General features: G+C 34.9%; 1 protein-coding gene across 5 annotated transcripts in view; it reads right to left on the bottom strand.

Moving 5' to 3' along the window:
- LOC145673563 (uncharacterized) overlaps positions 1 to 10,653 on the bottom strand; it is a 33,139-nt gene extending 22,486 nt beyond the window's left edge. For 2 of the 5 annotated variants that reach the window (XR_014128787.1, XM_081743388.1), the window contains exon 1: positions 10,438 to 10,650. The gene's annotated coding sequence lies outside the window, so the exon portion shown is untranslated. Of the gene's footprint in view, positions 1 to 9,418; positions 10,069 to 10,437 lie in introns of those variants that run through there. The other 3 variants (XM_081743390.1, XM_081743392.1, XM_081743389.1) reach the window with 3 other exon arrangements.
- Between the last annotated feature and the right edge of the window lie 12,896 nt (positions 10,654 to 23,549).

The following is a 23,549-nucleotide window of genomic DNA, read 5'->3' as shown; positions in this document are numbered from 1 at the left end:
TTCCAGGTCACCATTAATATGGATTGAGTTAAAAACATTGGATGTAACGTTTGAAAAGTATCTACTTGAAGCCCTCCCAACAAGGCGCCATTACACATGCAACTATTGATTTCCCTAGGTTTGGTAGTCTGGTGATAAAATGCTACTGTTCTCGTGGTTTCTTAACTTTGGAGAAGAAATCAAAGTCAAAGCCTTACAAGTACAGAGACCATTCCGAAGATTGCAATAAAATATCATCTTCGACAAAACATTCATTTCACAATATAGCTGAATCCCTATCTGTATCTACATTACACTAGCAACTACTCAGTGTTGAATAATTTTTCCTTTCCACGAAAGGCCTACCTACTAGGAACAGCACGGGTGTGTTAAAGCACTACTCGAGTTCCTCTGTGATACGGTAACAAATCTTACATATCGGCCTAACTTTTCCCATCCTGTGCAGCCTTTTTTGTATGCTTAGTATGCTAATGTAGGGAACTTACTTCCTCGTTTTTTAACATGGTATCTTTATTTTTAGGTTCATTATGGTGAGGCGGTGAGGTATTCCAAGAAAGATAGGAAATAGTGATCCGCAACGAATGGAAGAGGCAGTGAAATTGGTACTGGAACAGAAATACTCATTACAAAAAGCAGCAAAGGAGAATATGTCCTTTCAAACACTATTTCAGTACGTCAAGAAGAGAAAAAATCTTGATGTTCCAATCAAGATGCAACCGAATTATAGTGTTCGCAAGATTTTTCTGAATTGGAAGAGAAGAGTCTAGCAGAGTACACCGTTTCGTGCAGCAAGTTAAGCTATCGATTGACAACAAGAGCACCACGTGAGTTGTCATACGAAATGGCCGTTAGAAATGAAGTCAAATACCGGAAACATGGAAAGAACACTAATGTGCAGATGTAGAATGGATGCGAGGGCTTTTGTACCGAAACCCAAACCTTACCGTAAGACAACCAAAGCGCTGTAGTGTATTTAGATTAACAGCTTTCAGTGAAGGAAATGTCAATGCGTTTTTTGAAAACTTAAAAGCGGTGTATAGTCGTTTTCCTCAGTTTGCTTATGGATCGCGTGTTTTCAATTTGGATGAAACAGGCGTAACAACAGTCCAAAAAGAAAAAAAAAATCATAGCACAGAAAGGGACAAAACAAGTCAATAAATAAACTAGTGGAGAGAAAGGAGAATTAGTGACAGTGATAGCAATAGTCTCAGCAAGTGGAACGTTTCTTTCTCCTGTAATGCTCTTTCCGAGGAAAAACTTTAAGCCGCACATGCTAAATGGAGCTCCTCCAGGAACCTTAGGATTAGCAAATCACTCAGGATGGATGACAGCAGACATATTTCCAGAAGTTCAACACTTTATTCAATATTCACACAATTCTAAGGAAAATCCGTCTTTGTTAATTTTCGATAATCACAAAAGCCACTTTTCTCTCCGCGTAATTGATATGGCAAAGAACTCCGGTGTTACCATACTTACCATACCACCACATTGCAGTAACAAGTTACAGCCTCTAGATATCTTAAGTGTTTGGGCCTTTAAAGGTGTACTACAACGCTGCAGTTGATTCTTGATTGTTGAGAAATCCAGATGTTCCCTTGCCTATTTACCAAATTGCAGAATGCGTTGGTAAAGCACTTACACCAACTAACGTCGATGCAGGCTTCAAAGCCACAGGAATTTATCCCTTTGACCAGCATATCTTTGACCACTCAGATTTTTTATTTTTTTTTTTTTACCTTCAACAGTAACGACGACACCGGAAGCATCAACATCCTCCATATTCAGCACTCTAAGTGACACATCAGCGAAATCAACACCCCCCCCCAACCGCTCATAAACAACTCAATGTGATAAGGATTCCGAGCAGTGCAATATCTACCAAACTTCAAAGGAGGGTTTCTCTGAAAAAACATTTGTTTCACCAGCTGAGTTTCGTGGTTTTCCGACAGCAGAACATAAGAAAAACAATACTGCAAAAAGTTCTATTTAGACAGACACTTCTGAGTGAGCCCTACTCCCAAGCCAAATCCAGAAAACAAAATCAACAGGAACAAGAAAAAAACACATTGCTTGTAACTTGCTTGACGAAACCGAAAGTGACCAACCTTTGATTAATGACAACATTGAAACCATCCTGAGTGGTTCGAATGATGATAATGACGCGTCAGATCTTCTTTCAGAAAACTACCTAAGTGAATTCGCCGATTTAGATCGTGTGCCAGTTCCAGGTGATTTTGTTCTCGTGTGTTGTATTGTATTGTAATTATTTCGTCCTTTTTTCATACATTTAGCACTGTAATACAATGCATATAAAGCGGACACGTCATTTATATATGAATACAAAAGTAAAAGAAACAATAATAGTGAAAATTACATACACTATGTTAGTAATTAAGCCTTACTTCTTACATCTTATTACACTGTACATTTTACATGACATCATTGTTAAAAATAAACTTAGCAATTATTACTTGCAGTGTATTTAGAAACCCTTCAACAAATATGTAATGCTAAAAGCAAGTAATGACATTGATTTACTGTACATCCTGTAACGTTTCTATTTACTTAGCAGTTCATGTATTCCTCTACCGAGTAAAAGCAATGTTCTCATAAATATTTCTGGAGTTCTTTTTTAAATTTAGCAACAGAGTCCTGAGTTTTTATTTCTTTCGGAAGATTATTGTAAAGCATGATACCCGCGTATTTACATCCTTTTTCATATAATACTGTTCTGTGTTCTACAATAGAAAAGTTTTCTTTGTTTCTTGTATCATGACCATGTTGCTGTTCTACTCGCGTAAGCATACCTTGTAGGTGTTTCTTTACAAATATCAATAGATTTAAAATATACAAACAGGGTACTGGAAGTATACGAAGTTTTTTAAATATTGGTTTGCAATGATCTTTTGGTTTAGCAGTTGCCAGCATTCTTATTATTCGTTTCTGTATCGTAAAGATTACTTTGGCCTTGTGTGTATTTCCCCAAAATATAATACCATACGTTAAATTCGATTGGAATAATCCAAAGTAAATTGTTTTTAAAGTAGACTCTCTTAAAACATTTTTAAGAACTTTAATTGCGAAATATATTTGGTTTAATTTTTTACTAAGCTTAGTTATTTGCACATCCCAGGAAAGATTTTTATCTATCCAAATTCCTAAGAACTTAGTTGAGTTTACATATTCTATTTCATTATTTTGAATTACATTGTTCCTAGGCTGTGCATGTTTGTTGCGCATGTGATGAAAATTGATTGCTTGTGTCTTTTCAATATTTAATTTAAGCTTATTTTCTTTAACCCAGTGAGAGATTTTACAAAGGATTTCGTTTGCACTACCTTCAACAACCTCATTTGTTTTACCTTTTACTATAATATGAGCGGCATTTGCAGAAAGGGATGCTTCTGCTGGAGCAATATTACTTGGTAGGTCGTTAATATATATCAAAAATAATAGCGGCCCTAATACGGATCCTTGTGGCACTCCACATGTTATTTCTTGTTTCTCTGATATGTAGTGTGTAGCTTGGTTTGTATCCCTGTTATTGTATGTAATTTCCACTACTTGCTGCCGATTTTTCAGATACGATTGAAACCATTTGGATGCAATGCCTCTTATTCCGTAATCTTGTAGCTTTGAGAGAAAATTTCTATGTGACACTAAGTCAAATGCTTTCGAAAGATCCAGAAAAACACCTATACATTTCTCCTTACTATCTAAACTTTTATGTATACTTTCCACGAAGTTAAATATTGCGGTTTCCGTTGATTTCCCTTGTAGGAAGCCATGTTGCTCGTGTGTTATTAGATCATGTTTAAGTAAAAAGGATGCTAGCCGGACACTCATTGTGGTTTCTAAGATTTTTGAGAAAATTGAGAGAAGCGAAATAGGCCTATAATTTTCAAGCGCTGATTTGTCGCCTTTTTTATATATTGGTTTTACTTTTGCAATTTTTAATATACTAGGGAATTCTCCACGTGAAAACGACATATTTATGAGGAAACACAGAGGGTCAGCAATATATTTAATGCTTTTCTTTACAATACTTGGCGGTATACCGTCTACGCCAGCTGACCATTTACTTTTCATTTTCTTTACCACTTTTATTATTTCTGCATTAGTAGCTGGATGTAGATACATTGTATTGTTGCAAATTTTTGAGAATATTTTGGAAGTGGACAATGCTGGATCATTATTGTACGTTTGTGATAAGTTTGTGCAATAGTTATTAAATAGGTCAGCAATTATACGAGGGTCTTTTATTATGTTACCATTTTTAATTACCTCTAAATTACCGTCATCATTACGAGTGTTTAAGCTTAACTCGCTCTTCACTAGTTTCCACAACGCCTTCGACTTATTATCTGATTGTTTAATGATTGTGTCATTGTGTAATTTTTTTGCTGCTTTCAGAACCCGTTTGTATATGTTCTTGTATCTTTTGTAATATGTCTCTGTATGTGGTGATAGATTTCCTTGTGTTTTAGCTTTGTTAAGAAGTCTCATTTTTTTGCTTGCTATTCCGATCCCTTGTGTTACCCAGGGTTTTGATTGTTTTGTTGAAGTTACACATTTTACAACAGGGAATGCTAGATCGAAATAGGATCTTATGGTGTCAATGAAATAACTGAAAGCTTCATTAACCTGATTATGTATATAAAGCTCGTTCCAATTTTCTTCCCTGAGAAGGTGATTAAAATATTGTATATTTTCGTCATTAAATTTTCTTTTGTATGTTACACTACTTGCTTTTGCATTACAAACAATTTTATTAGGAGTTACATGTATGTCGAGTACTTGGGCAAGGTGGTCTGAAAAACCACTGTTGAAGACGTCTACTGTGTTGTGGTTAAGATGTTTGCTCACTATGAACTGGTCAATTGCACTTTAGAGTATTTTGTAATTCGTGTGGGAACTTTAACAATTGCGTCCATATTAAATGAATCTAGAAGAAGTTCTACCTCGTGTTTTATAGGCTGTAAAAAGTCTATGTTGATATCGCCAACAATTACGACGGTCTTCTTGATATTCATAAAATAATTTAGTATCATATCTATCCTATTTATAAAAATTTCTATATCACTGTCAGGAGTTCTATACACACATACAATTACAAGGTTATAATCTACTATTTATAATGCACAACTTTCAAAGTGTTTTTCTACATTTAAATATTTAAACCTAATGCATTCTTTCGTTTTTAGACCCCTCTTTGCATATATACAGGCTCCCCCTCTATCTCTATTACTTCTGTAGTATCCTGCTCTTAGCTGAAATTCAGGAATGCTTAGGTATTCTAAGCAGCCTGATTGTAACCAGTGTTCTGTTATACATATTAAATTTACTCCCAACAATTTGTCCAAAAGTAGTTCTTCCAACATGCTTTTTTTATATAACGAAAACCCTTGTACATTTTGATGGAAAATAACTATATTATTTCTATTATGCTTGTAACTTAAGTTGTCAGACTGTATACTTTGATAACATGTCTGTACTTTAACAGCATTACTCTCAATATACCTTAGTTTTAATTTATTATCAATTAGACGTTTATCGGAACTCCAATTATCTTTACGGATGTCTTTATGTTTGATTGACGATCCTGTGTTTATGTTTCCCAAGGGATGTGTTCCATGTCGGCGAAATGTTAAATACATCAAGAAAAGGTGAATGTAGTTTCCTATTTAAGGAAAAGTGCCAAAGTGGATGTGTTTCTGAAGCCTATCGTAAAAGATATAGCAGTCGTTGGGCCATCTGATATTGCTACGGTTCTGCCTAAACCGCTTCCAATGCAAACTAAGAGATTGGAAGGTTTCATCAAGTTCCCTTTTAGTTTTGGAAGCATAAATTTGCGCTAAGACATTTTTTGCACATGTTTGCGAATTGTTGACGATGTCGATATCATATTACTCTTAAGCCTATGCTATAGTTTTTTCAGTAGAGTAGCTTAGTTTTCCCTGTTGTACTTTAACAGATCTAAATGCAAACTAAGAGACTGAAAGATTTCATAGTCTCCTTTTAGCTTTTGGAAGCATAGATTTCCGTTAAGATATTTTGCACATGATTGTTTGTAGTGCAAAATCGATGTCACTTTTTTGTTTTTACTTGAGTAGCATAGGCTTTGTGCACAAGAAAAACACTTCCACTGTTACGCTGCTTAATTAAAATTTTTCGTGTCATCAGGCTCTTTCACAAGAGAATATCAATGCATGCATTAGTTTCCTTTGAAAACGTAAATCCTTTTCAATGGAAATCAATGCATGCATTGTTATGCGTTTGTAAAATAGCAGGAAAACACGAAGAAAACTTCAAAAGCCTGAAAGTGCAAGTGTTCGCTTGTGTACATAACCTTCTATTTGTTGTTATAATTAGTCTAAAAACAATATCTAGAAGCATAAATGTATTTACTAACTTCTGTCTCACTGTGCACCACTATTGGTACAGAGTGAAACATTAGGGCCTAGGTCATATTTCGCTTCCTCCCAATATACCATGAAACCATTTTTTGATAAAATGTATCTAAAATTGTAGCTGAGATATCTTCTCATAAAATGGCTACTTTACCTTTTTCATTCTTTTAATATTATAATAAATACACGCCAGAAAAGAAATTTTGTCTCACTGTGGACTACCCTCCCCTACTTAAAAGCCGAAAATACAGAATTATACAGAAATACTCATCGATATACGATTTTTTAAATTTTACCCACGTCAAAGAAAAACCTAACTTATTATATTCTTCTACTTACATACGAGATATCACAGGCCTATATCTTCTTTTTTCCATATTATAATTTTCTTATACATTATTACATTTTATCGAGATACGATTCTTGTTTTTTTTTTCTCTCTCTCTCTCTTTTGTTTAATACACTTACCAATACTCAACGTAGATAACTGTTGGATGAACACAGAAAATGCCACACTAAAATATTTTCTACTATATTACTACCTTATATTTTTTAAAATAAAACATGACAGCAATGCTATACAAATTTTAGCGTATCTGGAAAATAGAGATAATCGAAAAACTAGTCATTACGTCACTTCGCATAACTGTGCGTTACGTTGAGAAACTATGCACAGAATTTGTTTAAGAACAGAACGGAATGACCTAGAGATGTTTGGTTAGACTGAAAATGGTTACCTTAGGTTAGGCGAAGCGGCACCAGCACCGGTAGCCGGTGGGATTATTTCCAGTGGGACGGAAAATAAAAGCTGATGATATTTCAGGTTTTGTCCCCTGGCATATACCCAGGTAGATTGCTGGGACCTGGGAGGTAATTTATTTCCCTTTCTTTACTTTGTTTTCTAAATTATAAGAATCATATAACTAATTACTTTGATTTATTATCATTTACTTCTCGATTATAAATTACTTGGGGTTTAAAAAATTAAAATTCGTTAACTGTACTTTATATAACAAATTAATAATATGATTCTTTAAGTTCCGTTTGCACTAGAAAAAAGCAAGTAAAAACAGATGGTGAAAAGGAATCAGTTTGTAAAGTAATGTAGAAATTCTGTAGAAATAGAAATGAAGTACAACGAACCAAATTTAGTAACAGACGTTCCTAGCAGGACCCCAGGAGGAATCTTTCCCAAGATATGCAATTACTAGGACCCACACCAGAGCACGAGATTCGCAGTGTTTGAATCACTTACAATGCATTCGTGTTGTTTGGTGGCACCTTAGCACAAATTGGTTTCTTTTTTATTGTAGGTATTTTGTCGTACCGAGTATTTACACACAAACCATGAAAAGAGTTATGTTTTAAACAATTATTCGTGCCGTTTTACTATACAAATCCATTGTATAAGTAGTTATAGCAGTACGAGTAGTAATAGGAACGGGTAAGAATCCCCACACGGTACATTCTGTTCCCGAGATAAAATGAGCAAATTTAAGAATTGGCCAAATGTTTCCGTTGGATGCATATAGTAAAATTGCACCAACATTATTTCTGGTGAATCCCGTGAATTCCATCTAAGTAGAATTTTGTGATGAGGGCGAAAAATTCTGGAGGATAATAAAATACGAAATTTTTACGTGAAATACTAACTCGGAGTAAACTTTAATATACTCGAGCCACCTACACATCGACAAGTAGGACGCTTCAGTATAGTAGTGTAAGATAGAGATAAGTAACATAGAGGTAGCAACGGGTTAGCTTCACCTTAGGGTAGTTTTGAGACGCATTTTCGTTTTTTTTTTTTTTTTTTTTCTGAGTATACAAGCTGGTGCCGGCATTGGAAAGTTGACCGCTAAGTTGATTCATAAACATGTATAAATTCACGTTGCTACATTGTGAATCTTATACCCTCACGTTGGTATATTTTCTTCTACAAACACACTAACAATTAAAAAAATAATGGCTCAGAGATACATCATTGGACACATTGGACATTACTGCTGTATCGCCGGACCAACTTCAAAATCGTAAAAATGGACCAAATTGTATTGCATTCAGTTACACTTGGTTGAAATACATTAAGTTACGTTATATTACGTTATTAGTCACGCAGTTTTACTATACGGATAAACAGTATAAGTAGTAGTAATAGTAGTACGAGTAGGGATATAGTAGTGATGTGCAAATTCCCGGGAATATATTTTTCGAGAATATTCCCTGGGAATCTTCCCGGGAAGATTTTTAAAATTGGAATATTTCGGGAATGTGTGTACAAACAAAAAGGAAACTGCATTCTATTGCTATATTATGATTACTGCCGTAAATGAAATTAGTTTTTTATCAGAGTAATTTGTCACTGTTATCCCCAGAAGATTCTTTAAAACGTATATTCTGAACGCTATTATGGGGTTAAGTTTAGAGTTACCCCTCCGCTTTTTATAAAAATCAGGAAAATTTACAGGAGCAATGAGGTAAGAAATGATAATTTGAAGTTTTTATTTGATGTTTAGGAATGTAAATTCGGCAGGAGAGTTATGTTTAATCTGAAAAAAGATATGTGGAAGTTAGTACTATTTGCCGGATGCGGAAGGTTTCAGCAGCATGGTAGTTGTAAAATATGGCGAACAGGTGTAACGGATGCGCAAAAATAATGAAGAAAAAATTTAAATTTTTGTGAAGCCCACGGAGTACTGAAGTCAAGTGAAATGTAACAATTTTTAATACTTTAAGCACTGTTTTTTGTATGTTGCAAAGCCCAAGGGCACCTTCAGACTGGAGGGGCAACTCTAAACTTAAGCCCTATTATGTTCTTTTATTATATTTAGAGGGTACGCATAAATATATATTTATTAGAAATATGTCTTATACGAGTAAATATGTTCAAAACACTTGGTATAGAAAGTCCACAAACTTTTACACCGCTGAACAGTTTAAACTTACATTTTAAGGAATTTTCAAAACTTGACCCTACTACTGATATTGTAAACACATTAATTACTTACGTTATAAAGAAATTAGGTTATTCAACTGCCACAAGATATTTAGTCTGTCGAAAAATTCGTAACGTTGCTAGTGTAAATAATGGCATATATACAGAATGTTGATTGAAGTACACTGTGCTTTGTTACTGTGTACTATTAAATCACTAATTTAAAATTATTTACAATAATTACGGTGTTACAAAAATTCTGTAACAACGCTTGGCACATGTATACACAGGTAATGAAAAACAAAACAAATCCTAATTAACATAGGTCGGGAAACGCCAGAACTAACGAAACATCCTGAGATGCAACCCTAATTTTGACAACATTATATTTTAAATGTATATGTGTTTACAACTACAGAGATTCACTTATTCCATGTCTGATTCTTCCTCAGAGAGCGAAATTCGAGTCAAGGATGATGACAACATGTATTCCTAACGACCGGACTGAAGTTACAAAACCACACGGCTGTTCGGTGTGGGTTTATAGTCTACAGAATTTCTGGATAACTTTACAAACTGGTTCGTTTTCATCGTTTATAAATTACTATTGGTCCATGTTCCGTTAAGGGGACCAAAACTAACCTAACCTAACGTTATATTATGTAATCAAACGAAAATTAATGGAAAGAAGTGAAGAAATTGCAAATTTCGTGTGCAAGAATCCCTTAGCCGCCCTTAACGTAACATTGACCTTAGTATTATGCTACTTTCTAGTACAAATAGAAATGGGAATTTAAAAAAAAATATATTATTAATTAGTTACATAAAGTAATCAACGAATTTTATTCTTTCAACCTCCAAATTATTTAAAACGTAAATCATAATAAATGAAAATAAAGTATTTTTTTTCTGATAATATGAAAAATGAAATAAATTCCTTCCCGTGAATGTATATGTCAGGGAAAACATTACCGGAAATATTCCCATTGCACATCACTAGGTAATAGTAGTACTGGTAGGAACGGGTTAGAAGCACCGCAGGGGTTGTTTGGGTTCTGTTCTAGATATAATATGGGGAAATTAAAGACTTACGCAAATTTTTCTGTACATTTCACTACCTACGGATCCGTTCCCTAAAGTAAAACAACCGTACTTCTCCTCCAAATAGTCCATCCGCCTCAGTGTTGCCAACAGCCATACACAGAAACTGGCTAAATAGAACTTCAAAAATGGCTAGAAATGGCTAAACCAGTGGCTTATTTAGGAGGGATCACCCGGCTCGAACCCCCCACATTGAATTGGGCTGACTTTAACAACAAGCCGCTCGGGAGAGGGTCTCCTAGACGCAGAGTGCCAGTACCATCTAAATTATTTGAATGTGCAATGAAGTGGGCACTTTCAGAAATGGTTTGCGTCAAGACAACGCTAATCCTAACAATAATCTGCTACGCCGTTGGATGTCGCTACCATCCACATATAACGCGACTCAGCTAGACTTACACAGTCCCAGTTCTAGTTTACCTACTTCTCATGAGATGTCGCCATGGTCTCTATTCCATAATTTTTGCCTTCAGTGTTGCTACTTCAGTGTTTGAAACACGTTCAGTTATTTAGTTCATCAGCATACGCGTATGTGCAATTGAACTAGATAGATATGTGAGGTGATTTTTTTCCAAAGGTCGACCGGAACTCCTTTTACACGAACATATAATTGTTTAATTATTAGTAAACTATAATAACAAGTCAAGTAAATGCTTAGGCTATGCGAAATTCTTGTTTGTACACAAATAGTTTCGATGCCAGTGCCAGCAGAAAATTGCTTTCTTCTAAATCGTAGCAACCACCATCATATTCGATTAAACCATAAATTGCCCCATCGTTTTTTTAATTTATTCTGTATATAAATAATAATTTCATTTGTAATTTGGAAAGTTTCAATGGTTTGCACAGACTTCGATTAAAAAATAAATAAATAAATAAAAAGTTAGTTGTAAAATATGCTAGATTGGTTTCCTTTTTCCCTCTACTTTTATAAAGGTTAATAATTTATAGTATTGACACGGAATAGATAGTCATAATGTTCATTTTAGAAAAGCGTCTGATTTCAAATAATGAGCAAACTTATTTTAATAAATTAATAATTCTGTAAATGAAAATGAAATGAAATCTTTAAGTTTTACTATTACTATATTATGGTTTCAAAGTTAAGTTCGTTTTTTTAAAAAAAAAAAAAATCACAGTAGCTATATTATTACAGTTGTCTCCAGGCCCTTATTCAGGGGGTCTAGCCCCCCTCTAAATTCTGGCTGCTTAAATTTTGCTCCTAGTTTTTTGCGATATTTTATTCCGATGTTGTTTTTTATGGTTTCATACGTTAAATTACGTTACCAACATTAAATTTAGAGAGCATTGCCGAGCAAGCGTTAGCGAGTGAAGGCGGATTATAGCCCCGCAGGGCACGTTGTTTTCTATCTTCGTTACCAACAATTCACCTTCTTTTCTCACATAAATCACTTCGACTTACCTTTACGGTTTGTACAAATCCCCTACTGCCCTTAAAAAAAAAAATGTGTTCGATACTTTCTTGACTACTTGAACACTACTTTCAACTCATTTCTTCAGTAAATCATCCTACTTTCGGCTATTTTTGGCCCCCCAATACTAAACAATTACTTTACTTTTTAGTGCAAATGGAAATTGAACTTAAAAAATCATATTATTACTTATATAAAGTACTGTCAAAGAACTTTAAATTTTTTAACCTTCAAATTCTTTAAAACCTAGAAGTAAATCATAAAATATTAAAATAATGTAATTAGTCATATGGTTCTTATAATTTGGAAGATGAAGTAAAGAAATGGAAATATATTCCTTCCCGGGAATTTATAGGCCAGGGAAAAACCCGGGAATATTCCCATTTTTAAATTCCTACCCACCGGGAATATTCCCACTGCCCATCACTAAATAAGCTCACATGGCGCAATCTGTGATCGAACCATTTACTCCTTGCACCAGAGATAAACGCTCTACCACTGACCTTGTTTTTAAAGGACTTAAAATATGGAGTAGGTTCATTAAAATGAGGGATGAAAATGTACACATATTCTAGGGTGAATTTTGTTATTCCATACTGCAAAATATCTCGAAAAAAAAAAGCATCAGATGAAAAAATGTACGAAATGAATTTATATTTTGCAGGCAGAAATTTCTCTATGCTAAAATTCCCTTCCCCCTTAGAGGTGTACGGCGAAACTGAAAAACTGTTTACAAACCCCGTCATTTTAATTGATGATTCGATACGTAAATTTTATTTGAAACATTTTTCGAATGCTGATAGGCTGGTGTAATCGGTTAAATCTAAGTTCACTAAGGTATCTTCAAGTAGGTAGGTTAGATAGGCCTTTCTCATCACCGAAGCTATATAAAATACAGAGAGACCATTTAACTTGGAATTCGAACCACTGTAGTGGGTTCAAATGTATTTTCCACCGGGAATCGAATATTTCGTATGTAGACGTTACTTTATTTGTTACAAATTTTACTTTAAATAAGTTATATATATATACAGTGAAACTTGCTTAAACCGGAACTTGAATAAAACGGAAATCTGTCTATAGCGGACATTTTTCAAAGTCCCGGCAGCTTTTATGGGAATTCCTTTACAAATAGTTTCTGTAAAACGGAATCTTCCGTAACGCGGAAACGGAAAGCAAAAATAGTCCGAGGGAACCTTTGAAGCTTGCATAAAGCGGAATCTCATTTTCTCAGTGGAAGGCTGCAGCAGGTTACGTTTTATCTCTCTTGTGCGTGTCTTATTTGGAGGTGAAGAGATCAATATGGAATGCCACTTAATAGAACAAGTGAACCCTCCTCCATTAGTTCTTGCCTTTAAATAATGCATCACAAAATACCGCTAGAGTTTTGACCTCGTTTTCATATGACGATCTTTTGCTGTTCGAAAGCACTGAAGCAGATGATTGACAGGTTATTGTTCATGTACCAATTTTTTTTTATCTGCATTTGCTTTCAATCGTCCACCTGTGAACTTCACTTGGTCTTAAAATAATGCTGGAGTCCACAAGTCTTTGTGTTGGTGGCTCTCCAAAATCTGAGAATCTTCATTTACAGCTGGTGCTTGTTTACGGTTCACTAAATTTGCCCCAAGCAAATGCATTTTGAGCATAATGACAGAAAGTTGTCATTAAAAAAAGAACTAGAGGGAGGGACAAGTACATTTCTTCAGTGTTCTGAGTTTGTGTTCAGTATCGTGTTTTTTTCTTCTGTGGTTAAAACAAGCTGTTTTTTATAGTGTTTTTATTTTAGCCGTACACGCAATGGCTAAAAGACACGTGACTCTCACTTTGGATGAAAAAGTACAAATCATTGAATCCAAGGAAAAGGACAAAATTTCGGTGAAAGAAATCATGTGTCGTTTTAAGTGCGGAAAAACACAAATTTATGATACACTTAAAAACAAGGACAACATTCTGAAGTGCTCGATGGAAGGGAATGGCAACGCGAAGCGGGTAGGAAAAGTAACGGGCAACGAAAAAATAAACGAACTGGTATGGGAGTGGTTTGTAAGTGCCAGATCGAAAAACTTGCCGATTTCCGGTCCTATCTTACAAGCTCAAGCTTCTTCAATTGCCAAATCTTTGGGGAAAGTTGATTTTAAAGCATCGTCGGGCTGGTTGGACAGTTTTAAGTCTAGGCATAACGTTGTGTGGAGAGAAGTTCGTGGTGAGTCAAAAGATGTCGATCGGAAAGCAATTGAAGAGTGGATCCCCAAGGTGCGTAAACTGACACAAAACTATGAACCAAAAGACATTCTAATCAGTGGCGGCCGGTGGATTGTGATTTCGGGTGTTGCAGTACGAGCGATAAGAGACAGAAAATATAAAGTTGACTCATTGACTAATCAGCATAACTTTAGATGCAAATGCTATGTGACATGTGAAATTAAATAAAATTCTGTTTTTAAAAAATAAAAAAATTCGGAACATTTTATCCGATTAATCACCTTAATTCATTAGTAAGTTCATTCTTCTCTCTTTGATTGGAGCAAATCTGTCTAATACACGCTGGTTGAACTCTGGTATTTTTATTGTCAGGTCTTTTTCGATGGAAAGCATAACCAATGGTGATAACTTTTCTTGGGACATTCAATTCCCTGAAAGTGTCAATTCTTTCTCATGTGGAAAAAAACATTTCGTCTTTTGCTGACGCCATAGGTACAGTTAATATTAATTTCACAAGCTTTGTAGATTCATTAAATATGTTTTCTAGATTATTGCGAACGATTCATTTTAGAAAAAACAGTCCCTGACAGTGATCCGAATTCCTCTTCAGCATTGACTGAAGAGAGTTCGTAGCAGAGATTAGTGTTATAAAAAAAATGTACATTGAACACACTTTATTCACAGTTTATCCAGGAAAATTTAAAATAAATTGAGGAAATTATCTGGTGCAAACAACACTACTGTCATAAGATATCCTGTAAATTTAAACTGGATTTTTTTTTTCGAACACTCTCCTGAATTGCCCTTTGCTTATTTTGTCTAAGCCTTAATTGCAATTTTTTCCTCAGTTGAAAGCTGGTCAATGTTTTTTGTAAGTTATTTACAGAAGTCATGCTATACAATTCATTCAGAATTTGTAGGTTATTTACAGAATTAAAGCACACACAATAACATTAAAACTAATAATTAAAAACCAAAACAGCTGATACAAAATATGTATTGGTATATGAATTCCGATTGTCACATATTCATACATCAACACACACACATGTGCGTAAAAGAAAAAACTACATTCCAAATCATCCGTCTTGCTTGTTACGCAATGCACGATGAACACAATATACTTCCACATGAGGCGAAACAATGCCTACCAATGTGATATGTTCTGGAAAGGAAACCTCGAAACCCGCCAGATAAAGGATCAGCATGTAACAAAAGCCAAAAAAATCAAAGAACATCAAAACAAACAGCACTGCCAGTTCTACACCCAGAAATGTTAACTGGGAGGGGTCCAAAGTATTTGAGGGAGGTCCAATACGTCTACATAATATGGAACCTGTCTTATACTGCACTCGAAAAGACGATAAATAATTCTTACTTACTGTCACCTATATTTTTAGAAAAAATGATAGAACGATTATTTTTATAAGAAAAGAAGAGTGCATGATGAGCCGTAAAATAAAATATTTAGCCTACATCAATCGTTTCTGTGTTAAAAAAGTATAGTTTATTAAGAAAGTCTACAAATGTTAGTGAAGTTACGAAATTTTTGGGAGGTCCGAGCCCGGTGGACCCCCTCGTGGCTACGCCCCTGAGCATTGCTAATTAGTTCCAAATTCAATGTGGTGTTTCCCATCATACAGTTTTATGTGGAAATTACCAAGAGTATAAAATATACTTATTTTATAAAAGAAATATGTTTATACTAAAATACTATCCACAGAGGGGGGGGCGATTCTACATACTGACTTATTAATATTTGATTCACAAATTACTGTAGAAGAAGCCTTCATTATCAATATAAGCTAAGAATTAACTTGTAAATGTGGGTCTACTTTCATTTGTTTTCTCCTCTACTAGATATTTTCTTTCTTATTTTGTAATTTTGCTATAACTTTTTTTAATTGTCATTATATTGATTTGCTTCAGTATGGTCCCGTAATTTAAAAATATGAATGCATAAAAACAAATTCCATTTGTTAATTGCTAGTGAAAGAAAATTCAGAAATCTTATTTAGCGTGAAAAACCTTCTCGTTCACTGGAAATCGTGCTGTGTTGCAGAAGCACTGCAACGACCAGTCCCTTTAACTTCTGAGATAGGGGAAAGGAGACTTAACATTTGCTCCAATTCCCGCGCTGAAGGAATCTGGTCGTTGCATGCTCGCTGCAACACAATGTAAATTAGAGACTCTGTGACGGATTATTTTTCGCTTTTTGAAATGGATTAACGGAACGGACAGTTATAGAAGTAAAAAAACATGTTATTTAAAGTGTATATATGCAAGTATTAAAAAGTATTTTTTTCTGTTCTTTACTACTATTGATAATAATATTTTTTTCTTGAAATACTTTGGTCGTTGTGCAACGCTGCAACACTAACATTAGCCGCCACTGATTTTAATGATAATGAAACTGGTCTATTCTTTCGGGCACTTCCGAGCAAGTCGTTGGCATTGTGCTGGGAGAAATGTACAGGGAAAATATCGAAAGAAAGACTCACTGTGTTTTTATGCACGAACATGACAGGAGAAATCGAAAAGCCTCTTGTGATTGGGAAATCTACAAAACCTCGTTGCTTTAAAAATTTAAATTTTGTTTCGCCACACAACTGGCAGACATTTAACAACAGTGCTTGGATGACAAGTACCATTATAGAAGAATGGCTAAATTCTTTCAATGCGAAGATGAAGAAAGAAAATCGTCATGTTCTGTTATTCTTGGACAATGCCCCATGCCATCCCCATATAAAATATTCCAGCGTTACTATAGTTTGGTTTCCTGCGAAAACTACAAGTGTCACAACCTATGGACCAAGGTGTAATTTCACCTTTAAAAGTCACTACAGGCGATTGGTGCTGGAATCTCTAGTAAGTAACATGTCATCAAGCACTTCTGCAATCCAGTTAGTGAAATCGGTGTCTGTACTTGATACTGTAAATTGGATTGCTGTTTCTGCTAAAAGAATTAGGAAGGGAACCATTGCTAAATGTTTTATGAAAGCTGGGTTTACTGAAAGTTCTTCTTCTGAACGTTCTGACCTACCAGAAATAATGGAGACTGCTGAAGCCGTTAAACTCTTGTATCAATAAAATGGAACACCGGATGACGGAACAGCTTACATTTCAAGTGATCAAGATGTAGCAACTTATTGTACGATTGAATCGGCTGCGGATCTCTTGCATGGACCTGAAACTGAAGAAGAAAAGGACGACGATGTCACCGAAGTCGAAGAAATCAGAGAACCTAAAATTGGTTCTTTAAGAGCTCATCTTCATTATGTTGAAGACCTCATTGAATTTACGGCTGACTCAAATTATTCAGACCTTCTAGAACCATTCTATTCTGCCAGAGAAGTGTTACAAAAAAAGTCTTGTCACAAAGAACAAAACAACTTACCTTGAAAGAAATGTGGAAAAAATGTGAATAAGCATAAGGGGGGGGGGATGATGTTGGTAAACTGCAACTAAAAATAGTTTGTGTGACTTTCTAAACTGCATCTTGAGTTTCAATAGATTTTCTTGCATTTACTGTATTTGAAGTGTTCACATTATTTGAATGTTTTAGTGCTGTGAGAATATTAAGTGTTGTGTGTCCTGAAAACTACAAAAATACAGAATATTTTTCATGTGTGTGTGTGTGTATATATGTATGTGTGTGTGCAGAGTATGAAAGACTACCGTACATTTTGGAGTTCCGAAGCAAATATAAAGGTAAACTATAAAACCATTTCCATCTGTCTTATTTTTGTAGCTATTTATTTTCAGATTTGTATAAAACGGAAATCTGTCCAAAACGGAAACAAAATTTGGACCCGTCGCTTTCCGCTTTATACAAGTTTCACTGTATATATATATATATATATATATATATATATATATATATATATATATATATATATATATATATATATATATATATATAGGCCTATATATGAGGTCCAACTCAAATTGCAAATCCCGTGGCTAAGTGGTTAGCGTACGCGTCTTTGGCGCGGGAGAGTCGGGCTCGATTCCCGGCGGGAGCTCATGTGGTTCGGATTCCACGTTAATCAGTGGGTCCACGTCTCATATAGCCTCGCTGCTGAACGGGACGTTAAACTCAAAATCAACTCAATTCAAATTGGAAATCCCATAAGGTACCGTACGTCGAATGGTATTGTCGCTGTGCCGCCCAGGGTCGCTCTTCATGGGGGCTCAGGGCCCAACTTTAAAAATTTAAATGTAAATATATATCCAGTAATATATCGTTCGTTAGTTTTTTAAAAACTAAAGAGCACTGTTGCAAAAGATTTTTCATATCAGTCACCGTTTTCAAAATGGCCGCCAAGACATGGTGCCTGTATCAGATAAAACGTCAAGTACCACTAATATGAAAACTAGGGACGGGCACGAGTCGAGCTAAAACTCGACTCTACTCGAAACACGACTCGAATAAATATATAATTACTGTAGTTCTTACCATCTAGGCTGAGACTTGCACGGTCGAATTTTTGAATTGAGTTGATTTTGATTTTAACGTCCCTTTCAGCAGCGAGGCTATATGAGACGGGACCTACTGATTAACGTGGAGTCCTAACAACAAGAGTTCCCGTCGAGAATCGAACCCGCTTAGCCACGAAGGAGCTCTGGTTGAATTTTTTAGCCCAATTAGAAGAAGAACCCGGATAGTGATGTCAACCGGCTCGGCTCGGTGCAAGTGAGTGAACAGCTTGAGCCGGCTTGGTTAGGATTAGCACTGGCTCGGTAGAAGCGAGTCAATCAGCTCTGTTCGACCTGGCTCGAGCCGGTTCTGTTGGCTCGGTTCGGTTCTGCTCAAGTGAGCCATCGGCTCGATCCGGCCAACTCGGTAGACGTGACATGTGAGCGGTCCTTCTGAGCTTGGCTCTGTGGTGAACAAGCCGTGAGTCGACCCATTTAAACCAATTGCACCATTAGAGTAGGTAAATTAGGCTCAGGTCATTTAACCTGATCAAATGTTCGAGTTGGTTCGCTACAGGTCAGATGTGGCTTTTATGGAAGTGACTGTATATTCGGCTCAATGGGTCTTCTTGTATCTGGGATCTAGTTTAAAGAAATCCTTGATTCGGCTGTGAAGAAGATTATTACGAATCTAAGTTCTTGTACAGTCAGGTATAAATTTCCAACTTGATAAATTTCCTGTATATCTATCTTGATGAATTAATGGATTGAAGCTGTGTTTAGTAGCTTCCATTGGTTTAGGTGGGTGGGATCATGGGTCCCTTGCGCCTCCTTTGGGTATGACATTGGTGTTCTAAATGCTCTCTTTCTGCGCATACCGTTTGTTGGAACCGAGGCAACAAACTTGCTGAGAATAGACAAACTTGATGCAAGGTAATGCTTTGGAATTTAAAAGTAACTTAATCAATATTGAACTCACTTTAGACAAGACATTTCATGTTTCTGTCAAATTATCTTTTGATATCAATAAAATATATTTTTTTTCATTTTGCTTTTAATGTGCCCATATTATTCAAACTTACCCTATTTCTAGTCAAAAGATTGGCCTACGTTTTAATAAAATTCATTTCTGATAATTTATGCATTTTCGCGCGTACAGTTTGAAGGTTGAGAGAACCTCAGCATGTCGCTGGTGTCCAAATTGATACTGATTAAACACTTTTACTGATATTTCCAACAGCCAAATCCAATAACAATAAAAAAAAATATGAGTTGAGTTGAGTTGATTTTAACGTCCCGTTCAGCAACGAGACTATATGAGACGTGGATCTACTAATTAATGTGGAATGCGAACCACAGCAGCCTCCGCCGACATTGAACCCAGTTCTCCCACGCCAAATGCGTGAACGTTAACTGCTTATAAAGAAAATTTGTGTTAATTGTCATTGGAATACCTTATATATACTTAAAGTATTAACAAATCAAGACACTCTAAGAATTTAACGACTAGAATTATAAAACAACTATTTTGCCTGTCTTTTGTCTTTTACGTTAATGTATGAACGCACATTAAAAGCTTTTGAGAGAAATTTTGGGGGCTCTAGTCGGGTCGGATGAGTGAGCTGTTGGCTCCGCTCACTTCTCTGTTCGGCTCGATAGTGAATGAGCTGTGAGCTGAGCCGTTGACAACCCTAAACCCGGGCCGAGCAGTTTTGAACATATTTAGCCCGCGACCTATGACTAACAATTTTTGGCTCGATCCTGAATACTTGCTCGTCCGGAACTCAAACCATAACCTCGTGAACGATGTCCTTACCTCTTGAAGACTTCTAGACGACCGAGGTCGACAGTCAATCAATAAACAAATTATATAATTTTTAGTATTCAGATATTTTTATACATGTTGTATTATTATTATTATTATTATTATTATTATTATTATTATTATTATTATTATTATTATTATTATTATTATTATTATTATTATTTGTATCATTGATAATAATGACACTATGTAACTAAAAAAATCGTTTCATATAACAAGATGTGCGGTATCATATGTGTGCACAACACGATGTGTGCATAACACGATGGACAATATTAGTGTTGCCATGTTGAGGAATATCGCGGTGTAAGGATTTTTGACGTGGTCAGGGATTATGGGAAGATTCTGGTAAAGCGTCTGAAATATAGGTTGAGTTCAGTTTATTTGGAGTTTAACGTACCGTTCAGCAGCGTGGTTATATGAGACGTGGACCTACTGATTACTTGGAATCCGAACTACATGATCTCCCGCCGGAAATCGAACCCATGTCCCCCATGTCAAAGGCGCGTACGCTAACCGCTTAGCCACGAAGAAGCTCTCTGAAATATAGGGATTTTCTTGTTACCTTACGCTTGAAGCATGTATTTTACTTCAAGGAATTTTTAAATCGGGTTTATTTTCGGTTTCGGTTTGTTGTTTTCTGTGAGGGCAGGGTACGAATCCCAGGGCGTAATTTCCTTCTATTTTGTTTTAATCCCTTCCAAAAGCAACAAACTGCAACATTGACTCCTCACAAAGCAACCAACTATCTCCTGTTAGGAATTATTTTATCCCGATTGATATTGATGTAAAAGAAATAAAAATACATGTAAGGTGGATAATGTTAAAATTGATTCTATTGTTATATGTACAAAAACAAACACTTACGCACTCCAGAACTTGTGGGACTATGTTTTTCATATTTTCCCATATCAGCTAATATATCACGAGTTATCCCCCTCGGAACATAATGATCTTGGTATCATGGAATCTACAGAGATATACCTTCATATCTATAATATTGTCTTGTTGAAGCGGCTTTCAGTTTATCACTAATTAATTAATCAATTAAAACGAAAAGTCAAAATTTTACAAATTTTCCCATATCAACTCATACATCACGAGTTGCCCCCCTCGGAACATAATCATCTTGGTATCATGTAATCTACAGATATATACCTTCATATCTATATTATCGTCTTGTTGAAGCGGCTTCCAGTTTATCATTAATTAATTAATCAATTAAAACGAAAAGTCTAAATTTTACATATTTCCCATATCAGCTCATACATCACGAGTTACCCCCCTCGGAACATAATGATCTTGGTATCATGGAATCTACAGATATATACCTTCATATCTATATTATCGTCTTGTTCAAGCGGCCTCCACGTTATCAATAATTAATTAAAAAATTAAAACGAAAAATCAAAATTTTACATAGTATTTTCCCAAATCAGCTCAGTACATCACCAGTTGCCCTCCTCGGAACGTAATGATCTTGGTATCATGTAATCTACAGATATATACCTTCATATCTATATTATCGTCTTATTGAAGCGGCTTTGAGTTTATCACTAATTAATTAATTAATTAAAACGAAAAGTCAAAATTTTACATATTTTTCCATATCAGCTCATACATCACGAGTTACCCCCCTCGGAACATAATGATCTTGGTATCATGGAATCTACAGATATATACCTTCATATCTATATTATCGTTTTGTTGAAGCGGCTTTCAGTTTATCACTAATTAATTAATCAATTATATCGAAAAGTCTAAATTTTACATATTTTCCCATATCAGCTCATACATCACGAGTTACCCCCCTCGGAACATAATGATCTTGGTATCATGGAATCTACAGATATATACCTTCATATCTATATTATCGTCTTGTTAAAGCGGCTTTCAGTTTATCACTAATTAATTAATCAATTAAAACGAAAAGTCTAAATTTTACATATTTCCCATATCAGCTCATATATCACGAGTTGCCCCCCTCGGAACATAATGATCTTGGTATCATGGAATCTACAGATATATACCTTCATATCTATATTATCGTCTTGTTGAAGCGGCTTTGAGTTTATCACTAATTAATTAATCAATTAAAACGAAAAGTCTAAATTTTACATATTTTCCCATATCAGCTCATACATCACGAATTACCCCCCTCGGAACATAATCATCTTGGTATCATGTAATCTACAGATATAAACCTTCATATCTATATTATCGTCTTGTTGAAGCGGCTTTCAGTTTATCACTAAATAATTAATCAATTAAAACGAAAAGTCTAAATTTTACATATTTTCCCATATCAGCTCATACATCACGAGTTACCCCCCTCGGAACATAATGATCTTGGTATCATGGAATCTACAGATATATAACTTCATATCTATATTATCGTCTTGTTGAAGCGGCTTTCAGTTTATCACTAATTAATTAATCAAATAAAACTTAAAGTCTAAATTTTACATATTTTCCCATATCAGCTCATATATCACGAGTTACCCCCTCGGAACATAATGATCTTGGTATCATGTAATCTACAGATATATACCTTCATATCTATATTATCGTCTTGTTAAAGCGGCTTTCAGTTTATCACTAATTAATTAATCAATTAAAACGAAAAGTCTAAATTTTACATATTTTCCCATATCAGCTCATATTTTACGATTTATCCCTCTCGGAATATAATGATCTTGGTATCATGGAATCTACAGATATATACCTTCATATCTATATTATCGTCTTGTTGAAGCGGCTTTCAGTTTATCACTAATTAATTAATCAAATAAAACGAAAAGTCAAAATTTTACATATTTTGCAACATTTCTGGTTAGTTTAAGGCTACCATATTATATTATTATTATTATTATTATTATTATTATTATTATTATTATTATTATTATTATTATTATTATTATTATTATTATTAATAATAATAATAATAATAATAATAATAATAATAATACGGCAACCACATTTATGCTTTATACAGCTGTATATTATCCTTTATTTTTCCTTATATTATGCTTTATTGTGCTTTTTCCTACATTATGCCTTAATGTGCTGTTCTTTGAATTGTACTTCATTTTTACCCATTTGTATTACATATTTGTTTTATTTTGCTGGTTTTTATAACATAAGCATTGAAAGTTAATATGAAACCACTCGTGTTTCCCACTAAAAATTACATCAATACAACATAACAAATCATTTTGTGC

This window comes from Thermobia domestica, chromosome 16 (genome assembly GCF_964235325.1).
Source record: "Thermobia domestica chromosome 16, izTheDome1.hap1.1, whole genome shotgun sequence".
Classification (NCBI taxonomy): domain Eukaryota; kingdom Metazoa; phylum Arthropoda; class Insecta; order Zygentoma; family Lepismatidae; genus Thermobia; species Thermobia domestica.
This window is presented reverse-complemented; position numbering and strand designations above follow the sequence as displayed.